Raw genomic sequence first — 23,887 nt, 5'->3', positions numbered from 1 at the left:
ACATTAGTCGAGGAAGAAATACAGACTTGGCATTTGTGAGGTGACTCGCAGGTGAAAATTTTCATTAAAATTGTTTTTTTTTGTTGTTTTTTTGTAAACTCGTCCGGACCTGAAATAAAGATTGAAGGAAGGGCTTTATTTTGCCCACCGAGGCAGACCGTTCCCCAGCAAGACGCCTGGCTCTGTGTATCTAAACTCGGCCAAATTGCAGCACGACACCGAATACCTCGGTGTGTACCCTCCCTCAGTCCCACCACCTCTCCCTGGCGCTGCTTTTGTGATGACCCCAATATATCAATTGAGGTTTGCTGGCGTCTAGCCTTGAGGTTTAATAAATGGAGACTTTATGAAATGGAAGAGCCTCAGTCGGAGCGCAAGAGCACACTCTTTTTCGCTCCTCTACATGGCCGGCTTTATGAACTGAAGCTTAGATGAACCTCTTTTATTAGTTTATAACGTCAATGTTTTTCAGGGGTGACATTTTATAACATTATTTTTTTTAACATTTGCTGTTATAAGGTTAACATTATCTAATCTGATTATTGACTTAGTTATCAAAGATTAATTTTGATTAATCACGATTAAATAATTTTATGGTTGTCACTCTATTTTCAACATCATGGCGATACTATTCGTTATGTATCAAAAATATTCGATACACTATTTATGATACTACAAGCTTATGAAGAAGGAGCCTCCGAATTTAAAATACACATTTTGTTAACCCTAGTGTTGTCTCTGGGTCATTGTGACCCATACAAGGGACACAAGAGATACCTCAAACACATTTGTTTTAGGGCCACCGGGTCACTTTGACCCTGACATAAAAAAAAGGTTTCAGAAGAAAAATGTTAAAAATAAAATCTGTTATAAAATGAAATTATTAACAAATCCAAACATTAAGGATTTAAACATAGATAGGGTTTTTCTTGAGATGCGAAAGTATTTAAACTTGGCGTTAATCCATTGTAGCAGCCATCTTGGAATTGCAGTCTTCATGTTTGACAATACTTTGTTTAAGAGGCAGGATATATTTTGTTGAGGCTAAGGTGGTGGAGATTACTATGAAATGCATGAAAAGGAATACTATTTAAAGGGAGAAATTCACATAGTATGTATCGATGGTGAAACATCTGTGTTAGGAACGAAGTCTTCTAAAGACCCAGACTATGAATGTTTCCTTATGTCGTGCAGCCAAACAAACTACAGCTTTATATAAATTGACTTCATTTATATCCACTCCAGTATTTTACCACAACTTTTTGTTCATTTGCTTGATGCTGTCATTTTTAAAGCTTGTTTTGTACCCGGAGGCTACTCTTGACAGCCACGCTAGTGAGTTCAATACTACGTTTGAAGGCTAAGGACACTATTAAATGGGTTGTTTTTTTTAATCATTGGCTAATACTGACTCACAGTTGCACCATCTTTTGATTTCATATGTGTGTGTCAAGAACAGGTTGGAGCAGTGAGGATTTTTATGTACATTTCTGATATACTAGCACAGTTACAAAAAAAGGTCATACTCATAATGCCTTGGAAGAAAAACTGGTGCAGGAAAAAGTCACACTAAACACTGTAATCGCATTAATGGCCATTGCTGTGCTCCCCTGCCATCACCACGACCAACTTTCTCTTTCCAAAGCCTTGGGGAGCAGCGTCACACATTAGCTATTGTGTCCAATGTGCTAAAACTGTCACAAGCTTTCAGTAAAGTGTGCTATTTTTTCTTTGTACTTAAAGGAACACTGTTGCTTCTACAGTCTGCAGTTCAGGCCGAGAAGTTTTTTAAAATGAGGCTCCGAGCCCTATGTAGGTTAATTTGGATATCTCTGAAATAGTCATTAAATATATAGTAGCCAACATACACAAATAGAGATAAGAAGAAGAAGAAGATAGGAAGACAAGAAGATGTTACAGATTCAAATTAGTGAGGGGTTAATAAAGCTGCGTGAAACATCCTTTTCAGACTCCACTAGATGTTACTCTATTGTATAAGTGCTTTGAAATTATATTTGATTAAAATCTCGCAACATGTTTAACTCGTTACGCCACCTACTAACCCCTTGAAACATCACGCTGCTTCATGAAGCTTCATCAGCCCAGTACTATTACGAAAGACTGAGATAGACGGCTATAGAGCTTTTCTATATGTGCTTCATCATTTCTCATTCCTCACATCTAGTGGTCTGTAAGTTTACCTTTTGGAAATGATGTTCAACAAAAAACATTGAAAGGGACTTTCCACTGTTTTTCCACTAGTGTTGATGAAGCTTCATGAAGCAGTGTCATTGTTTTTGAGCCCAGTAGGTGGCGCCCTCAGTTTAGAAAATGATGGGAGGTTTTAGAATACTTGTTTTAAAGCAATAGACATCTATAGTTATTCATGAAGCTTCGACAACACATTAGTAGTTTCCACATCACTGGAGGATAAAGGTATACAAGCAATAAATGATGAGTTTAAAGGCTCATTTTTTTTAAACCAAAAATGACATTCTAACGATTGCCAGTTTTGCTGTTTATAATGTGGCACCTTTTTTTTCTAAAGAGAAGTGCACTGACATTTAAAATCCTCAGAGCGGATATAAGCGAAAAACTATCAAAAAATGTTCAGTCTTTGACAGATGAATCATTCAATGTTTATCCAAACCGTGTTATTTATTTGATAGAGCGCTCTGGAATTTAAGGAAGTACAAATTGTAAACATAATCTGGCTGAGTGACAGCATGTTTTCCCCTCCTATTGATCCAATCCGCATTATTTATCCTTTTAATGTGATTTATTAAAATGTTGTTGTCAAGCAAACATGGCAGACACGATCAAACGACGAAATAATGACTCCAGAGTGGAACCAGCAGTGAGCTGTTGTGCGGCAAAGACAGAATCCTCAGATGTCACTTTCTATTTCACTGCAGCTTTTGGCTTTATTGATCTCTATCACAAATTGTCATTTTCTCTTTCTTTCACTCCAGGCGCTGGACGGAGGCCAGTTTATTAAATGTTCTGAGGATCTTCTGGATCATGAAATAACAGCAAAACAACGCAACAGTGTATGTTAGAGATAGTATTTTTTTTTTTTTTTAAACAGTATAAAGTACAGGTCAACTACGAATTATACATATTTCCACCACAGCTTTACAAGACGGTGAATTCTCTCGTCAATACACTTATGTTCATACACAGTCATTGTTCAAGTCAATTAGGGCCACAGTGTGGTTCATACCAACATTATGACATGGAGATTATAAGTTCACAACAGCCACCAGTGACGGAACGCTTCTACACAAAACAATCGTACATCACTTTCCTAATTTGCATTAGACAAAATGTACTTTCTATAATTTACAACAAACACTTCCCGGCATGAACCAGACATTCAATCACAACTGGCCACTTTACCTTAGACAAACTGGAGTGCGGAGTGAAAAGATTACATTGAAGTTGCTAGATTTTAAGGATGCAGACTGAGGTTAGTGCTACAAATCCTGGCGCCACAGGAGACTTTTACAGCGTTGATGCCTGCAATCAAGAATTCACACTCCACATGCTCCCCCGCAGAGTCAATATATTTTGTCGACGCCATTTAGCTCCAGGATTCAGCACTACAAAACCTGTATTTATCTATTTATTTATTTTCCAAAATCTGAAAAAAACAATTCTCAACTGACTGCAGCAGATTGTTTCAAAGTTTCATGAATGCAACGTCTAAGAAATACAATACAACAAGGTTGAACTCTTTTCCAACAGCGACCTATTTTTTTATTTTTGTTCTTTTTTGTTAATAAATATTGAAATCTAACAGGGTTGTTATTTCATTTAAGGGAGTTTTTGAGAAGAACACATTTTTAGGAAATTTTAATCATGGGAAGGAATATTGCTGAAGCTATGTTAGTGTTCTCTCTCCTCTATTGCTTCGAAACAGCTTTTTCATTTTTTTATTTTGCTTCACTTATTTTGTGCTTGAAATACTGTTTCCCACTATTGTTGTGTATTTCATTTATAATAATCTACCATATTAAGTATTCTGTGAGAACAAACCATTGAGGAAATATGAGAAAAAATAGTAATGTGTCGGTGAAGCTTCATGAAGCATTCCTTTTATTTTCACAGATCACTAGATATCATGCTTTCCTGAATAAATAGCTTTTAACAGCTATTCTATTGAAACACTCCATTAACTGAGGGCGCCCCCTCCTTGGCTCTGAAACTATGACACTACTTCATGAAGCTTCAGTAAAAAATGTGTTTTATATGCAAGCTAACCAAGTTGACTTGACGATAGAAAACGGACAATAAAATGTAAAAATAAATCTCAATTGACTAGAGGGCACTTTTTGTACGTTGATTAGTGATGGTCTGATGAAGCTTCATGAAGCAGCGTTGTTTCATTAGAACAGTTGTTTAAAACAAATACATAGCGCAGAGAAAATAATGACACTGCTTCATGAAGCTTCATCATTATACAGTGATTCTAACGTTAAACTTCGAGACTGTCGGGCAATTGCAGTTATCCTATTCTATTACTCCACACATGACAATGGCTCACAGACAACTCCAGCGTCCCATATATGAGTGGAAAGTAATTACGTTTTCTATCTGGTATCAATAGAAGAAATGACACCAGCATGTTTTCAATCAACATTACAAGCAAGATAAAGCACACGTAAAAGCATAATAACGTTTTTGAATCTCGTGTGTTCAGTGTTGGTGTCTGATTTAGTCTATTATCTGTCTTTGGAAAGTCTCTTTTGATCTCAAGCTTCACTTTTTCTTTCCTTGTGTACTTGTCCTTGCCGAGCGTGTGACATATTTCTGAAGTGATTTGTTTTCTCTTGACTTTTACATTCATAATTACACTCGCTGCCGGCAGACGCTCATGTAGTGCTGTTCATCTAAAGCTCACTCAGTCCTCACACTGTTGCCTTTTTCCCCTCTTGAAACGTCCTTGACCATCAAGTAAAGACCATGAGATAGAAACATTTGTTCAAAAAAGTACTTTTGTCTGGTTATAAAATGAATCCAAATCAATTGAAGGACAGTTAGAACAATTAAATTGTTTAACTTTGTTGAAGGACTCAAATAAATCACTGCCCTTTGTAATCATGATCCATGGATCCATGCACAATGGTATATTTCCATCCTCCTTTAACGGCAAACAGATCCGGACAAAAATGACCATGGAACACGATCTGTGAAACCGGCAATCTTTTTGCACCAGTTGCATTCAAAATACCTTCACTAACCAAAAACAATGAAAATGATATTCCACTGTTTTTTCACTGGTGATGTGTTGATGAAGCTTCATGAAGCAGTGTCATATTTTTTTTTAACTTAATTTTAAACTATATTTATATGACCGATAACGTAGTGTCAAAGCATCGATTTTATGAAAGGTAAATAGGAAAGCGATTCATCGTGTCTATACACTCAAGTGTTTAAAAATCAAGATAACTATAAGATAAGACCTTCCAGGGAAAGTTTTTTTGTTGGCCAGCATGTCAGTTTCATGGAAAACATGTTTGTGTTGATGATCGTGATAAAGTTTGTCCTGTAAAACAACGGTTCTTCTTAGATAATGTACCCTGTTTATCGCAGGGTAAATAATTGTGTCATGTTTCAACTGATATATATTAATACAATATTATCTTTGAATGCAACACACACATACGAATGGATCGCTGATGGTTTCCCAGGTTGTGCACTGACACTGCTATGCAGTACTTCGTTTTTTTAAAATAAATAAATCCATCATAAAAACATGGCCGATCGAAACATGCAATTGTGCATGTGTTCCCGGATCACACAGATATCCCAGATCGTGTTCTGAAATCCTACTTTTATATTTCAATCCTTTATGGATGATGTAAAAGTGCATCTAAAATGTAACAGTTTTGGGTTTATACAAATGTTTTTAAATGTAAATGTAAATGTAAATGTACATGTAAATTAAAAGAACTAACTTTATCATTGATAATTGCACTTTAGTTCAAGTGGTAGCTTAGCCAGCTGATAATAGTGATGTGCTGGTGAAGCTTCATGAAGCAGTGTCACTTTTTAAAAGGTCAGTAGGTGGCGCCAACAGTTATTACAACTATGTGAGTATACTTTAGTATACCAAATTATAGCTTAAACAGGAGAGAGAGATATCTAGTGGGCTCTGAAAATAATAACAGTGTTTCATGAAGATTCACCGACACATCACTAGCTGATACTGCACTCACTATCCTACATCACACACATTTTAATTGTGTGTTCTGACAGATTGAAAGTTGTAAGCATGAATAGATTTACATTTTACAAGTGGCCTCTTTATACAATTTCATCAAATTCTTTACAAACTGTGGTTGGTAATAAAAAAAACATGTATGTAAATAAGGGTAAAGAAGAGTCACTGTAATGGGAAACGTGACAAATGATTCAATCATGATGAAGCCACTAACATGGGAGGATAAAGTCAGCAACTCCAGGACAAAGAGCAAAGCAAAGAAAAGCATAATAAGTATGTGGGAGCCAATTAAATATTTACAATGTCATTTTTCCACAACAGCAGCCTGAGGTTGATCAGATACCTGGAGCCTCGGGCAGGAGACACGCGTTCTGGGGTTGGAGATTAAACATTAAGCAGAGAATATAAACCTGATCCCATTAACGCTGGACAGCCAAACCCCAGCTTCACGTCCAACCCCTCCTCAGCACAATCACCCGACCACCCACTTCTCTTGGCTATTTTTCTGAACTCCGCTACATTTCCTGGCCCTCTGCTCCCTATCGATGAAATCCCTCTCCGCCTTCTGGCTCCTTCCACCTCTAGCACCAGCTGTCAGGGAAGGAGCAGCGGGAGGGAAAAGAGAGAGAGTGATGGCAAAGAAAGAAAACCACCTGGTTGACTCGCTCAAACCACACAACAAGATGGATATGCAGTTCAACCGCTTTTCACAATGGTGGCTGAAGCAGAATGGATGTCAGCGGGGATTCACCTGACAGGAAAATGTGAAAAATGTCAGAGTAAACAAATTGGTCTTTCCTTCATCCTCTTGGTTGAAATATTTGTTTTACTTTTACCGTTATTTTTTTTTCTCCAAATAATGACAAACCAGTGATGCATGAGATTGAAGAAATCGGTGTGTTTTTTTTTTTTTTTTTAGAAAGTGAGTGGTTTGAGCCGAACAACTATGAATCTTCAGACGGAAAACAAGCAACTTGGAAAGTTTAAATCAAATTCGACGATTACATCAGTGCTGTGATTGAGAGCTTTTAATTTATGGGGGTGTTGAGTTGAGTAGTGAAGGGCTGATGAAGCTTCGTGAAGCAGTGTCATGTTATTTAGAGGTCAGTAGATGGCGCCATGAGTGTAAAAAAAAAAATAGGTTTCGATAGAATAGCTGCTCTAAACTATGTATTAGACAGAAGAGATTGACATCCAGTTGGCTCTAAAAAATAAAAACACTGTTTCATGAAGCTTCATCAACCCATCACAACCAATGGTACAATTCATCAGCAATATAATATTAACATATTGGAATATTTAACTCATATTTTTTTCAATTACTCATTCTATAGATTAATATGAAATTGTCTAACATGTTTGTTGTAGAAGCCTTGCAAAGAGTACAACAGGGCTAAGAACATGTATTTGTTTTCTACCTGAGAAAATGGGTTATAATCAATGGAATTAAAAAGCCGTCTCTAGTTTTACTCTGTGTTTAAAGAAGTTAATTTTGTATTTTTTAAAGAAATTTTAATCAGGCTAATTAGGCTAAATTTACTCTAGTCTTTTTTTCTTGATAGTAATTGTGCTTCATGCAGCAGTATTTTCTGAGCCCCTAAGATGGCGCTCTCTCCTGTATTATATATTGTTTCTTGACATATATTCTAGGGAAACTGCATCATTTTTTGAGGGCACCACCCACTGGAGAAAACAAAAAGGACACTGCTTCATAAAGCTTCATCATCCCATCACTTGTATTTATTACATATCTTTTAATTCCTTTTTTTCTTTTGGAGTTTAATTTGGGAGAGTAAGTGACTCATGCAATTTGACGGACGCCTCCTTGCAGAGATGTTCTTGGCATCTTCAAACATTTATAAGAAACTTTTTTTGTCGTCTAACATAAGTAAAAGATAGTTAACTAATGGAATTAAGGAATTAGGGTCAAGGGAAATGACGGTTTTAATGCAAAAAAAATAGTGATTGTGCCACTAAAATCACAGTAAAATGTATCATATTCTGCGGGACATGAACTTTGCTCTCATGATTCAAGGTCAAACACAACTGAGTCAGATATTCCACGTCTGCATGTGAAAGTTAATCTAACTTTCAACCCGCATGCATCAGTCAACATCACCCCGGGTGCACACGTGAAATACATCTGTCCCTTCTATTGTGTACATTCTGCATCCACAACCCTGTCTTCAGTCAATCCGATAGTTCCTGTTCTCCGCCTTCTCTTTTTCTCCCTCACCCTCCCTCCCTCTAATCCCTCTTCACACATCAATCAATAGTGCAGTGCAGGGCGCACACAGCAATACAGTACTCAATGCAGCAGTTGTACGACTTCAATGGGCAGCCACAGACCTTTACCATTGAGTCAAGTGTGGCGGAAAGGAAAGCTGGACATGTTTAAAACCGGGGACGAGCTCCACTTTGCTGTCTTTTACCCACCTTTTTTTCCTCAGACTGACATCTAAACCCCTTAGCACACTCTGCAATCAATACAGTAGTTAAACCGTTACTCCGTTTCCCAGCGAGTCGTCAGTTTACACTCCCACTGATAGCCACACTTACTCCAAAACAAATGGCCCCGTGGACTCTCAAAAAGTACCCAGTACGCTGTCAAATTGAGGAATTTGTTTTTAAGTGCTGTCAGGAACAGAGCGGTTTAGATGCAAGAATAAATCTCTTGAATTACTTGATGGGAGGAAAAGCCTGATGCAGAAAGTCCGTGGTGCTCATGTGCTTAGAAAGGAGCAGATTTAAATGTGTAAAGAATTAAAATAGTAAGTTAGTATTTAAGCTGTCGTACGCACATGTCTAACATTCATCAAAAGCACCTCTACAGTTGCATGAGTGGATATCAACATATTGACGGACTTATGAATGTTTTTTACACTTACAACCTCATTAGGGGATGTTTTTAACAGGTATTTCACACAAATCCGTAAAAATAAGATAAAGACGTGTTTTCATAATATAAAAAACAGATTCCAGGAACAGAGATTAAGACTATTAATTGATAAATGTCAGTCATGTGAGGCGAAATCACCAGCATAACAACCAGTTAAATCACATTGTAGATAATCAGGTGCAATATAATCACATCTTCACATTGTCATTACTAATGAGCACTTAGTTACTGATTTGCAATTTAACTCTTGTTGAACTTCATCTTCAGATGTTTCTAACTAAGATTAACATATATTCATTTTGTGTAGTGATGGTTGGATGATGATTCATGAAACAGTGTTATGTTGTTTAGAAGTCAGTAGATGGCGCCATCACTTTAAAAATAATGTGATGTTTCATTAGAGCAGTTGTTTAAAACAAAGGAAAATAGTGCAGAGACCACCATCTAGTGGACTAGAATAATGACACTGCTTCATGAAGCTTCATCAGACCATCACTTCCTGTATGTAAAATATAAACATTTTCACCGGAGCACGTCTGCACTAAATTACAAAAGTGTGTGATCAATGGCAGAAATGTTCACAATTATTGAATAGAAACTGTTATTCTAGGTTTAACCCAGGTTCTTTTTTAAATTGATATGATTTAAATGGAGGTGTGGAAAGGGATGAACACGTCTGCATGTGGATTTGGATGTACAAGATGTAGGATAAGTGCTTGGATTCATGTCACGCACACAGTCGTACATTTGTGCACCATTTTCTGGATGAAAGTGTCGTCTTGTTTAAATAGTAGGAAATCCATGCAACTCTTACTACATAAAGCCCCGGGTCTGTTTTCATATGCATATTTTGTCTGGATGTTAACAAAACAGTGACATTACAACAGCACATTATTAGATCAGCAGCTACAAATATGAAGAAAAGTCGCGTTTGAACAACTAATGAATCATCCAGAATTTCCTTTCGGAATGACAACAGCTTTCTGTCATTGTGGCACTTTGAGAATTCACTTCCAATATTACCTCTGAAGGTTTGCAACATCATTCACCATAACAAGACGCGCCCCGGCACACAGGATGTGTAGTTGTCCATCGAGATCACACTTCTTCTGTATACTCTTGATTTAGGACTGTAATATGGGATGTACTGTGTATATATATAGTTTTTATTGGTAGGAAAACACAAGTGATGTGTTTCATAAACACGGTTCATCAATTCTTCATTAACTCGTCAAACTCCAGAACAATTTGATTTAAACTTTAAATACTCGCCGCAGAGCGGTCGGAATTTCACACCTTTGTGTACCCCAGCCACACAACAACTCCACAGCCATTACTCTTCATTAGGACGGCAGCCAGCCACATACTGTACTTCTCACCATCAGAGTGATCAGTCTTATTTTCTTGCAAATCGCAGATCACGCTTCATTGCAAATCTCGGGAGTTCTCAACACATCAGTCTACAATGCCAGCTCGCGTTAGACTTGTCAGTCGGAGTCGCCAAAGGGCAAAGGAGTGGGTGAACACTTAACAGGTCCCATATTATTATAATTTCAGGGGCTTTTAAAAATGATATTCGATCCCAGTGGAGCACTGTAGTGATTTTCATTTAATAAAATATTCCATAAATCTTGTCTCTCGGCTTTGGCCGGGAATGGGTTTTCTCCTCTACTCGACAACGCTTACTTTGTAGGTCATTAATAATTATTCATTTAGAATATTATTTAATCACATATTGGCAACCTAATACAATTATTTGAGACGTGAAGACGTGAAAAACAGATGTATACATATCATTTTTCATGATAAGATGTATTTTGATTTGGGCATGAACAATAAAAAATCAAAAACATCTATTTTATTTATTTTTTTACGAGGAAGAGTGTATGTTTAGAAAACCCATTAATTCTTAAAAAATGTCTGTAAAATATATTTGGTCATTTTTATAAGCTGGAAACTGACATATTATGGACATAACTGGATGTAATAAATACCTAATGTAAGTTGAGTTTAAAATGTGTTTATTTAAAATACAATAGAAGAATTGTATTTCCATCTCAAACTTTGTTTGGTTGTTACACAGCAGATTTATTCTTTGGATCGATTCTGTCGGCTCAGCGACTAAACATCTGATAAGTTACCAAATATTTCACAAAAACAGTCATGAAGCTGCCAAATAAAATTGTGTTGATGAAGACTTGGCCTTCAATTTCTTTCTTGAAGTGAAAACAATACAGTACGGTAGTAATATTGGTAAGTAAATAAAAATGATTGCGTCAAATATAAACACAGAAACCTCAAAGATTTAAACAATGAATAATAATGATGGTTTGCTTCCATTCTTATTTTTCTGCAGTGATTTCAAGTTAAGTTCACAGTCCAGAATATTGGTTCACAACAATAAAAAGCTACATAAACAAGCAGAAAAATATTGACTTAATTAGTTAAATTTATGGCACAATCAGTGCAAATAAGCTTTTCACAAAGTTGGTCGTTTTTTTGGAATGCGACACGAAAGTGATTTGATTAAAGAAAAGAGTTGGACGGACAAACGACTGGCAAATATGCTCAAATATCACTCTGAACATAGTCATGAATAATAAATCTTCAAATCAATAAACAATGCATAATTCAGTGGTTTATTTTCAGCTCGATTCAAATGACTTTTTGTGACAAATTGTCAACTGTGCAGCACACAGGAGCAAGGTTATTTGAAGAGTTTATTTTAGGGACTGAAATGAGCAATTAGCATTTTGATGGCCCGATTTTAATGGAACTATTCATACTCATAATAAATAAGTTGTGTGCAACGATTAGAAACTATTTAACTTTCTTTTGACTGACAAAGGTTCCAGATGTTAATTCCAGCACAATTTTTTAGCTCCATGAATGGCCAGAAAACTAATTTCACTCCCTTGTTTTAGAGCTCAATTGTCGCATTTAACATCACAAAACCCACTCTGGCTTCGTCAAAAATGTTGCGTTTTTGTTCAGTCACAGTGATTTAATTCTTGCCTCGTCAACTGAATTTTATAATTAATGAAACGGCTCCAGTGCAAGTTTACTGGAGGCAATATGTGAAAATAAACGTCCCTCCTTTGTAGTTGGATTATGTTTTGTTTTGCTTGAAAAGGGAAAATAATATGAACATACTTTAGCTCAGAACTTTCAGTAAGAAGTAAGAAATACATTTTTTATAATTCATTGTATTTTAAATGGGAAAAAAATAAACACAATTCAATATATTATTCATGTGATAATAAAAATAATAATTCATTATATCACTTGTTAACCAATGATGTAAACGTTATTGAAATGTTATCAAAGCTGAAATGTCAATTTTCGACTAAAAAATTGGGGTATTGACTTTTAGCTATCACGACCCCAGTCTCTGTCAGCTGTTGGTAAACTCTAAAAACTGATAAAAGCTTCTTATTTTACTTTTATTCTGAATTGTATTATGCATATTGTGCATGTGATATCTTTAATTTTCTTCTGTACAAAAGAAAGTTCAATAATTAGTTTTAAATAGATCTTATAAAGAAGCTTTGTTGCATAAAGTTGAGTTGTTTTAACAATTATTAGAAATAAGATAAGACATTGCTTTATTCTCTGCAGGTTGACTGGACTCACCCTTAGAAATAATGCGAGGAGCTTAGTCATTTGTGAGACACTCAAATTAGATTAGCTGTAACTCCACATTAGAATCAATGGAAAAAGCTGTTAATCTGTTGAAAACCTTGAAAAAAAAGAAAGTGTTCTCCTAAAACAAAATTAAAGAAAGATACTGTATGTAAAACATTTTAATTTGTATATACAGATTACTAATAGGGAGACAACAGATGGAGGATACAGCAAGAAACATACAAAGGATTTTAAGAAGAAGAGTGAGACTGCTCCTTAAGAGGAGGTGGTCGCTATGATAATTCAATGCAGCAGAACTTGCTAAACAGGACAACACACCTGCTTCTCTCAAAATGGACAAGATTGGAGAAGAAAGAAGAGTAATGGTAAATACGATTTCAGCTACTGAATTTATTCAAGGAAAAGAGTCAGAAAAGTTTTTTCTCATGTTTAATATAACATTGTGTATATTGTGGTTGTGAGTTGATTGAACAAGCGAAATAAATTTGTTTTAGGCATTTGTTCATTGGTTCATTTTGGTTATGTATTATAATCTTTAAGTATTGTAATCCTTAAGTAGTGCTATTTATTTAACCACCCTTCATGCTAAAACAATAACTGTTATCTAAATTGTAAAAGTGCTTAAGATCTGAGAAATCTAGTGTGACTTCACACGTCTACTTTCTTCTTCTTGGCTTCCCTTTTTTGTACCACTGACTGCTCTAATGTTTGCATTATTTTGAAGGACCGACCTTTAGATAAAAACACCACAATTTGAAATTGACCTTGTAAGTAAGTAATTTTTATTTGTATAGCGCTTTTCCAGACCAGGGTCACAAGGCGCTTAAACAATCAAAACAATATTCAATAAAGTATATACTTTAAAGATCAAGATAAAACTGATAACACAACCTGTTGTGTTATCAGTTTTCCAGAAAAATTTAGGAAAAGCCTGAACAAATAAAAACGTCTTAAGATATTTCTTGAAGGAGTCAGTAGATCCATCAAGCGCAAAGAGAGAGGAAGATCGTTCCAAAGCTTAGGAGCAACAGCCTGGAAGGATTTCTCTCCTCTGGTCCTGAACCGTGTGCGAGGAACCATCAGTAGATTCTGATCCACAGACCTCAGAGCCTGAGCTGGGGTGTAAGGAGTCTGACCATGAATAGCTCTGAAAGTAAGAACCAGAATTTTAAAGTTGATCCTGAAAGAAACTGGAAACCAGAGAAGAGTTTTAAGGATTGGAGAAATGTGAGTTCTTCTACTAGAGCAGGTCAGAATTCTGAATCAACTGCAGGCGAGACATTGTGCGGTCCCTTGGTCAAGATGACCCGGTTACACCAAAAAATAAATGTGTTTGAGGTATCCCTTGTGGCACCTCTTGGTCAAGGTGAACGAACTCTGCCGAATTTCTGGAAGCCCGAGACGGCACAAGGGTTAAACATGTCTCACCATAACGCTGACTCAGCATCTGCGTTAAGCAGAACCCATATAGAATCTGTGACTTACTTTTTTTTTAAGTCTTGATGTGTCAACAGTAACTGGCTTATTTAAAAAAAATGCTCAATGTTTTTCCAAGATAAAACACATTTTAGATAGTAATAATAGGTACAACAGAATTATTAGTCATCATAAGGTCCGACCAGGATGAGTAGAGGCTTTCAGTGTACCGTGTAGCATGACAACAGAAAATCGTATGATGATCCTGCCAGTAAAGGCAACAGCAGACGTGGCTCCATTTCATTGTCAGGAAATCTCCGGACTGCCTCTTTGATGGGGTTATTTGTCAAAGTGGAGGGATACCCAGGACAGACCCACGACATGCTGCAACTGATTATATCTTAAAAATTCTCCTTGCTAAGTTTTGCTTGGACTCGGGCCCTTGGATAACTTGTAGACAACCGATGGATTGATGGATAAACAACTGGAACTTGTCTCTTAAATCACCTGTGTATTTTTTTTGGTTCGTCCTAAAATGTATCAACTGCAACACCCCTCTTTATTTAAGAGAGTAGGGCTAATAGTCTGAAAACCTAATCAGTCAGACACAATCATGTCTTCCAGAAGGTTGCCGGTCTCTGGGGGTTGCTTTTAATTCTCAATTCCAGGCTCTTTTGCATGGAATTAACATCTGGCTAATGCTTTTCTTGGCGCATTTGCGGATGAAATTTTGCCAATGCAGTTCTAAATAAATGAAGGTGACAAGTTGGAATAAGGTCCTAAATTGCCTTCCTTTGACAGAAAAACAATTGTCGCCCAATATTTTTTTTTTTTTAGGGAGAAGCTGTTAGGTGTTGACGCTGTGCCGGAAAGCAATGCACCACTAGAGGTTTCCAGCTCGGCTCACCAAAGTCACAGAGTCCTATAATAGCCGTTCTGGGAATGTATGTCAGTGAAAGATTGTGCTCTGCATATTATTAATCGTTGCTTTATCCAACTTTTTTTTTTTAAAGATTGTGCAGATTTCAAGGACTATCCTTCACTGAAGTTACAGTTTTTGGTCATTTTCCAAATGATACATCATCAGTTTCCACTTGAGTGGAGTTCATTGTTATAAAAAGCCCATTTTACTCTCGTTCACCTTTGATGCTTTGAGTCTGCAGAGGTTTTTTTTAATTTGCAACATTTCATTATGTCCCAAGATATAGATGTGGCTGGAATCCCAGCTATAGGCCCATTTGAAGAATAGTCTTTCAACTCATGATGTGTTGAGGAAGCTTCATGAAACATTGTCTTTATTTTCACAGCCCACTAGATGTCACTGTTTTCCTGTATAATCTATTGTTTTGAACAGCTATTCTATTAAAACCTCCAATATTTTTTTAACTGTGTGTGCAACCAACAGACATCTTAAAATACACTTCTTTATGAAGCTATATCAGTTAGAGTCAGAAGCAGATAATACAGTTTCAAACAACCAAAATCAACAGAGGTTTGAGTATTTTGGATGCTAAATCTATAATCCTAGTCTTTCCTACAACACAGAAGAGACTACTGGCCACACAGAATAGTAGTGATGTATGAAGCTTCATGAAGCTTCATACAGAATAATAGTGATGTGTGAAGCTTCATGAAGCTTTATTTTCAGAGACCGACTGGATGTCACTCTCTCCTAAATAATGTATTACTTTGAACAGCTATTTTATATAAAACCTCCCATTTAAATTGAGGGCGCCACCCACTGGGCTCTAAAAATATGACCCTGTTTAATGCAGCTTCATCAGCCCATCACTGGAGAAGAGTCAGATTGGGCGAACGCTAGATTATGTTTCAAAGTCGAACGGCTGCCCCCGTGGCGATGGTTGGAATTGATGTTTTTTCTTACATGCAGAGTGAAGCAACAACCTTCTAACAGCTTTGTAAGCAGTGTCGGGGTAAGACAGCTGTTCAACTCGGTATTATCAGCTTAGTGCCAGTGTGACGGGTTCATTACAATTTAGTTGTTTGAGCCGTTGCTATATTCAATCCACTCCTAGAAGATCCATCGTTGCTTTTGTTGTTTCGGATTTAAAAAAAACGAGATAGAGGGAGAAAAAAAAAAGTCATCATCACCTTTTTCCATTGACTCTTTTTGTATTATTAGAATGATTGATTTGTTGTTAAATATAACTACAACTGCCAGGAAGGTCATGTTGTTGTAAAGTGTCACAATGATTTATGCAAAACATGTTGAAATTTAATAAAATATTCAATAAGACAAAAGTGGTTTGAAGGCAGAGAGATTGTTCAACTGTAGCAAGCAGAACGCCGGACACAAGAGACCACCAAACTGCTTTATGGCAGTGGGTTGTTGACAGTGTTTGCATTCATTACCATAAGGTAATAAGTACAGAGATGACATTGTGAAGCTTCCAGGAAGAACAAACGGGGAAAGAGACCCATATGAAAGTATAACCATACCATGGTTGATTAAACATTTATTTATTTATTCATTCAAATGATTTATTTTGTTAAAGCTTTGATCTTTTTTTAAATAACTAAATTAAATACTTTCTAAATTGAAAAGTTTATTGAACAATTTTAATTCAAATATTTTGAATTAATGAAAGTGAAAGTGAAAGAAACTAATACAGTTTGATATTCTTATTCCAATAATTAAAAAATAAATGTTCTAAATTCCTACTTGATCAAACTTTCAGACAATCATGTGACACGTAGATGATCAGGTTACAACATTGCTTGTATGTTGTCACCTGCATCACATGATTGGCTCAATGTAGCTGGGTATTATTTTGATATTGTCTGAGGGAACTATTATACCTAACATTTAATATTGAATTTAAAAGGCTTCAGATTTTTTCATATTGAATTTAACCCTTGTGCTATCTCAGGGTCATGGTGACCCGAAGGTCCAAAAAACAAAAAACTTGACCCTGAGAAAACACAAGGGTTAAAAGACTATGAAGTAATATATCAAACTATATACAATTATTCTATATAAATAAATGTAACATTTCTATATACAAATTATTGAATTAAATTATTCAAAAAACGAATTCATAGTTACAACAAGTGACATTTTTTATTTAACCATTAAATATTCCAATCATCTATTTCCATAGATGGAGCAAGAACGTTTATCTCCTACAAGTTTCTGCAATCACACTCTTCTAAAACCTGGGGGAAAACAAATGTGTCCAATCTCACAGAGTGCTTCTTTAACCGGATTATCTAGTTGTCTCAGTTTAACTAAGAGAAATACTCATTTCAGACTCATTGTCGAAAAGGTTTTAACATGCACTTCTAACATTACATTTGTAGTCAAAGGGAAAAAAAACAAAAATGAATTAGCCATCATTAAAAAAAAACAGTTGAGGTGTTGTCTAATGATGGGGTTTTCCAGTAAACCTGGCCCAGCCTGACATATTGAATTTCCATCCTCCTATCTTCAATCATCTGTCAGAGATGAAGAGAGGAGGCCGAACCCAACACCCTTCTGACCAACAGCCTTATTGTCCTTTCTGTTATTAACACTCTGCTCTTATAATCCGTATTAAAAAAAGGCTTCATGAGTTATTTAATTTCCTGCCATTAATGGCGCTTACACTGAGTGTGTTGAGATAAATATGCATGAGGGTCGTTTGCAGTCTTGTGCGGCAGTAAAATAATATTTCTGTATTTGGCTCACACAGCAGAGGGAGGGGCAGGCAACCAGAGATCATTTTCAGTGCTCCAAATGAAGGAGCATTAATCCAATCCAAACAGCTCCAAGGAGTCGGCTCTCTAATAACTTATGGTGAATTTGTTTATGTTTGTACGAGTGTCTTGAAAGATTAATCACAGCCACAAAAGAATTCCTATCTGGAGTACAGAAAAAAAGAATGAAAAGCAGCTGATTTGTGCAGATAAATGAAAGGCAAATTGGCCAGTGGCATTGTATTTAATTAGACATTTCTCCTGTCACGCAGTCGGTTGTTTCTCCTTCATAGCTGGAGGCTCTTTTTAGTTTCATGAAGCGGCTTCCTCAGGAATACGAGTGGATTCATCAGCGGCTCGGCCTAGCAAGAGTGACGCAGATGCACAGGCCGGCTTCACCTCAAGTAACTCGCTTTACTTGTTTCCCGCTGAAACAGACTGTGACAGACTGATTCACCTTTACCTCGGCTCTCATCTCGCTGTTCTCCATTCTCAAAAAAATCAGTGCGCCATAAACGCGAGCCTCTCCATTCTGCTCCTCTGAAAAGATTAAATGGGCTATCTATCGATTGCTGTAACACGCTGGCCTCTCCAAAGAAATACCAAAAGCATGTCATCAGCCAGACTGAGAGATGGGCTTGGAAGTTGAAAATGGGTGAAGCACCATCTTAAATGTATTGGAGATGGTTTTCAAGCTGAAGTGGGCCTTTTGTCTCGTAGATGTACCGTGTCATGTGGGGGCGACGCCGGCTCTGCTCTTGACCTGCCGAACAGTAGCTCCAGCGCTTTAAAAGGAATGAATAGCGATAACTCACTCAACACATTTTGAGGCGCAGCGTAGTGATTTATTAGTGATGGGCTGATGAAGCTTCATGAAGCAGTTTCATTATTTTCAGAACCCAATCGATATCCCTCTTTGCTCTATAATCTATTACTTTGAAAAGCTATTAAAACCTCACATCATTTTTATCGCCCCCTACTGAAAAAAGATTACACAGCTTCATGAAGCTTCATCACCATCAATATGGAAAATACAGAATTTAGACCCATTGACACTACAGATTTTGCTAATTCTTAAGTCAAATTCGTAAATGATTTTCCTTGCACATTGCAAACAAGGATTATTAGCTGCACAGTTGTAAATAGTTTGATGACTTGTAAAAAATAGTTTTAATAAGTGTGAAAATTTGTAAGATTACAGTGAAAAAATGTAAATTACAGCTAAACTGCATGAGTGTATGTGTATGACATGTAAAAAAAAAAAAAAGTATGATTCAAAGGGTATTATTGTTAGAAAATTTAACTACAGCTTAAAATACTTTGATTTTAATTAAAAAATTCTACAATTGTACAAGTATTTGTTTTGAAGTGGCAATAGTAAAAACACAACATCTTGTAAAGATACTAAAACAATCTAACTATTATAATATGTTCTGAGGTCCAACATAACTGGGGTTGAAATCACAAGTTAAACAATATTAACTAAAATGAATTAGTTTAAAAATTATTTTGTGTGTTGGGTTGAGACAACCACTTCCAAATTATAAACTTCATGTAGCCAAACATTGACTGACCTAGAATAAGAAAATAATTTTCACCTTTATTTAGAGATAGGATAACGAAACTTCATGAAACAGTGTCATATTTTTAGCGCTCAGTAGGTGGCGCCCTGAGTTAAACATTAATGTGAGGTTTAAATATAATCTTCAAAGCAATTGATTTGACTGGAGAGAGCAACATCTAGTAGTTTCTGAAAACAAGGTTTCATGAAGCTTCATCAGCCCATAAAACCCAACTTCATTTTTTTTTGGTTTTGTTTTGCAAAGTTTTACTGAAACAAAAAACGTTGGTCTAATCCTTGCAACCACATTTTGTGAAAAACCAATTTTTTTGTATTTTTAATCTATCTTCTTTTTTTGGAGCACTAATCTAAAAACATGCTTCTTGTACATCAGCTTGGTTTTAAATAGAGAAACACGAGGCAACAGCAGCCTTTTTCTAATCTTCCTCTTTTGTGACTGCATTTCTACAGTCTTGTCATCCTCTTTCTTCTCTTTGACGCCAACCAATTTCCTTATGCGTTTGCTCATCCTTTCATACGCGCCTCACCTGTCTCATCTTTTTTTTTTAATCCCATGGCATCTTCATTCCCGCTCTCCTTCCTCCTCGCTCGTGCTTTCGTTACCTCCTCGTGCCTTATCTTCTCACCTGCCTGCTCATCTCCTCTCCACTGCAACACCACCACTGATCCTCACCCTCTCATTCAGAAGCTTATCTCAACATACAAGTTCCAGTGAATCCCATGATCCTTAACTCTTTCCTGTCCTCGTCACAGCAGAGGAAGGTGTGAGGGCAGGTAATAGGATGATGGTAGGAGGTCAGAAAGAGAGGGAAGGAGCTATGAATTGGAGTTGAAGTGGTTCCAGAAGATCTCCAATGTACTATGACAGAAAATAATTGAATCTTATTTAATACCATTTTATTTATATTTTTTATAGTTACAACTAAAATGATTTCTTCTACTACAAAAACTACTCCTACTACTAGAATTACTAGTTGTAGACCTTTTAGGGTTTTTAAATTGGGATGTATTTTTACTGAGAATTTTTTTGTTTTTCAAGCGCTTTGTGACCCTGGTCTGAGAAAGGCCCTTTACAAATTAAAATTACTTACTTACTTACTTACCACCACAGCTACAAATATTACCACTACTACCTGTAGTACCACCACTATTACTATTATAATGAGAACTGCTACTTGTAATAGTATTACTCCTAATACTTCTGCTACTACTAGCACCAAAGTAGTGGACTGCTACTACTACAACCAAAAATACTAAGACTATAACTATTGCTTTGAATAATACTTATACAATCAAACAACTACTAGTACTATTAGTGGTACTACTCAATCTCCAGCCAAGTATTTTACTTACTTATCAATCCCAGATGTACTGCTCACATGATCAGTGCAATTGAAATTGGTTTAATGGGACAGTAACGTTTTGGGACTAGCATGCAATAAAGTTGGCCTATAATATCGAATCAAAGTTATATGACTCTATTTTCTTCTTCAATACTTCCTCTTAAAATGAATTGAAAGTTCTAAAATTGTTTGTTTTTTTTGTTATTTTTACCAAAAATACATACAATGAAATTAATCATTTTATAATTTCCTTCAGATTTTTTGCTTTAAACAAATAAAAAAAATTTGACTTATCATTTTGGGTTGCATGTCATAAGAAGAGAAAACTATAGGGCGGTCACAATTCCGCCCATTCCTGACTAAGATTGGATCTCTGGTGAGGTTTTATGTATTTGGAATTTCTGATAATATACTGACATGATTAGACTTTTTTGTTTGTTTCTTTTTCCATTCTTTGTTTTGGCTTTACGGCCAAGTCACTGTATATAAAGTAAGCCTTTTAATTTACAGTCAGAATTTAATTTAGATTTTTTTTTTAAACGTTTTTAACCATGTTAACTAGAAGGTATGAAATTGCAAATAAAATAGTGGATTTATTCTGAATATTTGGGGCACCTAACCTACCACGACTATCTTTTTGGGAACGTTTGTTAAATCTGATTTACTGGTTTCAAAAGCAAAAAGATGGTGGATTTAAATGAATAATTTGCTCTGCTTGTAAAATGCAACTGCAAATGATGTGAAGAAATATGTTAAAAGCAAGAAAAATAGAGGTAAAAGGGACAATCGGTGAGCGAGAGCCAGACTTCCCCAGATAGAGAGAGAGACAGATTCTTTGTCGGGAGATTTAGTACAGATGTGTCACATAAATCCTGATCTTTAGTCAAACTGTCAGGAACAAAGAACATCTCGCTGCCACCGAGACCCTGTTAGTCCTCTTCCTCTTTGTCATCATCTCTTTGGCTGCCTGAATTCTTGCCTTTTGCTGCTTCGTCTTCGCCTCATTTCACTATTTGCTTCGTTTTTTTCTTCTTCTTTTTTTTTTTTTACTTCGTCTCTGGTTTCCCTCCTTTTATTATTTCTTTCGCTGCACACTTCAACCGTCTGCACTCCATTTCAATCTGTGTGCACTTCATCTTTTCTCCACTTTCTTTTGAAGTAAATGTTTCATTTAAAACCCCGGAAAAAAACAAAACTCTCTAATCCAACCTTCCCCTTTTTTCTCCCCCTTTATCTGTTGTGTTTCTACATCTGCAACTCTCCTAATAAATCCGGGCACTTTATAACTACAGATGGAGGAGCTGGAAACTCCTGGAAGGTCCAGATTTTACAAGTGGGAAGAAGAGCAGGATGGCGATAACGACCTTCTGTCATTGCTTCAATTTAAATATTATTGACTCGCTTTCTCTCTAAGACTCAAACGCATCTTCTTCTGAACGTGTTAATAGAATTATTTACAACGTGTTGATTGGCAGTAACCCACCAGACTATTGCTACTCACCACGTGGCCGACTTCACAAGGTTTTCGCACTGATTATAAAACCTTCTTTCTATTTTAGAAAAAAAAAACCCCGTCTATTTCTTCCAGGCGGCCTTCCGGCGAAGATAACAACCCCCCCGAGTTGTCTTTATTTTCTCACTCCTTTAACTGGCATCAACGTCTTTTTGTTCCTTTCCAAATTCATCCCACACTCTTCCCAGGGTTCCACGCTTGATTCATTTAACTTTGCAATCCAAAAGAGAATTCCAAATGTTAAAAAGCCTCAAACGGTGACGAAAAAAAACCCCCACAGGATGGAAGACAGCGCAAGGTGACTGAGACGGCAGGTATTTGTCGAGGTTCTACGTTCATATTTTAAGGGGCCTGTTGTGCTTATTTCAAGCTCCAGCTTTGAAATGAAAAATAAATGAATCTCTGTTTACTGTGCTTTTTCAGACGCTGATGAAAACCCAGTTATCAAAACCTACAATTCATTATGAACCCAGTTTTACTTGCAAAGTGAAGTTAGTCAGTTCTCAGGCATTAGGTACTTTAAATGGTTTACACCTCTTCTACTACAATTATCACTATGTCACTAACAATTTACGCAGGAATAGTACTACTACAACACTTCTATACAACAACTACTGTCACTACTACTGTGACAAATACCACTACTAATTCTACTACTACCATTACTAGTACTGCCACCACTTATTCTGCTACTAATAATTTCATGACTACTAATATTACTACTACTAATACTAATGCTTATACAACAACTATTACTATAAATATTATGATTATCATTCTACAACTACTTCTACTACTACTGGAATGACTACTTCTACTACTATTACTTCTCTGGATACTCGAATTCCTACTCCTTCCAATACTACTAATACTATGACTAATACTAATACCACTATAACTACTACAACTACTTCAATAACTACTACTGCTACTAGGACTACTAATATCTAATATAACGAGTATTAATAATACAACGACTACAACTCAAACTCCAACTACTTTAATACCTCCCATTACTACGAATATTAGTAAGTACAACTACTGCTACTACTACTACTAACATTATTACTACTACTTCAACAACCACTTCTACTAGCAATACTACCACCACAGCTACAACTATTACCATTACTACTTCTAGTACTACTACTCCTTCGAATTTTATGAGAACTAATACTACTAATAGTATTACTACTAATATTTCTGCTACTACTATCCACTAAAATGGTGGACCACTACTTCTACAACTACTTCTACTACTACTGGAATGACTACTTCTACTACTATTACTTCTCTGGATACTCGAATTCCTACTCCTTCCAATGCTACTAATACTATGACTAATACTAATACCACTATAACTACTACAACTACTTCAATAACTACTACTGCTACTAGGACTACTAATATCTAATATAACGAGTATTAATAATACAACGACTACAACTCAAACTCCAACTACTTTAATACCTCCCATTACTACGAATATTAGTAAGTACAACTACTGCTACTACTACTACTAACATTATTACTACTACTTCAACAACCACTTCTACTAGCAATACTA

At 36.2% G+C, this 23,887-nt stretch overlaps 1 protein-coding gene across 1 annotated transcript in view; it reads right to left on the bottom strand.

Moving 5' to 3' along the window:
• iglon5 (IgLON family member 5) overlaps window positions 1-23,887 on the bottom strand; it is a 133,353-nt gene that overhangs the window by 31,973 nt on the left and 77,493 nt on the right. The window lies entirely within an intron of this gene.

This window comes from Callionymus lyra, chromosome 13 (genome assembly GCF_982586985.1).
Source record: "Callionymus lyra chromosome 13, fCalLyr1.hap1.1, whole genome shotgun sequence".
Classification (NCBI taxonomy): Eukaryota; Metazoa; Chordata; class Actinopteri; order Syngnathiformes; family Callionymidae; genus Callionymus; species Callionymus lyra.
This window is presented reverse-complemented; position numbering and strand designations above follow the sequence as displayed.